Source organism: Phyllostomus discolor, chromosome 4 (assembly GCF_004126475.2).
Source record: "Phyllostomus discolor isolate MPI-MPIP mPhyDis1 chromosome 4, mPhyDis1.pri.v3, whole genome shotgun sequence".
In the NCBI taxonomy this organism is placed as follows: Eukaryota; Metazoa; Chordata; class Mammalia; order Chiroptera; family Phyllostomidae; genus Phyllostomus; species Phyllostomus discolor.
The window spans coordinates 176,235,768-176,237,222 of record NC_040906.2 but is presented as its reverse complement, the minus strand read 5'-3'; the positions used below and the strand labels follow the sequence as shown (position 1 = coordinate 176,237,222).

The window sequence follows — 1,455 nt, the reverse complement described above, 5'->3', positions numbered from 1 at the left end:
TATAGATACAGAAACCAAGGATAGTTCAAAGGAGGAGTCTTCCAGGTTCACTCAGTCAGTGCTCTCTGGACTCTACTGATCCCTCAGAGACTGCTTTCTTAAAAAAAAAAAAAAAAAAAAAAAAAAAACTGAATAGACCTTAAAGACTTTTGTCCTGGAATTGAAAGACCACCTAAATTTATTTTTAGTATATGTGTGTCTAAATCATGTGCCTAGTAGGGACTCCTTTAAAAGCAAAGCACTTACCCTTTCAGTCTCCGCAGCCGCCATGGCTCCCATTAAAAAGCTTCTGGCAAGGTGGACAAAAAAAGGAAGCAGATTTTGAAGTTCATTCTTGACTGCACCACCCTGTAGAATATGGAATCATGAATGTGGCCAATTTTGAGCAGTTCCTTCAGGAGAGACTCAAAGTAAACAGAAAAGCTGGGAACTTGGTGGAGGGGTTGTAACCTTTGAAAGAAGCAAGAGTGAGATTGCTTTAATCACTGAGGCGTATTTTTCCAAAAAGTATTTGAAATAGCTCACCAAAAAATGTTTGAGGAAGAGTAATCTATGTGACTGGTTGCAAGTAGTTGCTAACAGCAAAGAGAGTTATGAATTGTGTTACTTCCAGATAAACCATGGTGAAGAAGAGGAAGATGATGATTAAAACTCATTTATCTGAGACATTTTGTATGAGTTCTTGAATAAAGCCTAGGAGCTAAATCAATCAATAAATAAACAAATAGAGAAAAGCAAAGCACTGAAAATTTAGGTCTCCATTTGTCCCCTTTGGGAAGAATTAGGGAACACATGCCATCTTTTTTGTAGTTAGCCATGACAGAAAGCACAGAAGCATTCCTTATAGCTTCTCTGAAGGAATTTTTAAATCCTTATGCAAATTCCTTAAGCCAAATTACAAATTCTAATTTTGTGATGCTTTATTGGTTTTACTTGTTTGTTAATAGATAACATTTAAATCCTATTGTCTTAAATGTAGATAAGCCAAGAGAGATTTCTAGCTCCATGTGCAACAGATTACTCTCATATTCCTGTTACAAGCAATACAATAATTAAGGCAGAAAGGCATTTGACTACACACTGACTGCTGGGAAAGACAATTTAAGAAACTTCATCTTTTTTTGTTAAAATTATTACATCTTGCCCTGGCTAGTGTGGCTCAGTGGATTGAGTGCTGGCCTGCTGGTTTGATTTCTAGTCAGGGCACATGACTGGCTTGCTGACCAGGTCCCCAGTAGGGGGCGCAAAAGAAGCCAGCACACATTGATGTTTCTCCCCCTCTCTTACTCTCTCCTTTCCCTTCTCTCTAAAAATAAATAACATTTTTAAAAATTATAAAAATTTAATTATTATATCTTGATATTCAAAAGCCTAGAATTTAGAAGTAAATTGGTTGTTCAATGTTAGCTCGGGTATACTAAACTCTGGACAGTTTTCTTTTTTTTTCTTTACTAT

General features: G+C 36.3%; 1 pseudogene; it reads left to right on the top strand.

The window, feature by feature from the left end:
• Window positions 1–268: 268 nt before the first annotated feature.
• Window positions 269–649, top strand: LOC114495546 (annotated as a pseudogene).
• The last annotated feature ends 806 nt before the right edge of the window (window positions 650–1,455 follow it).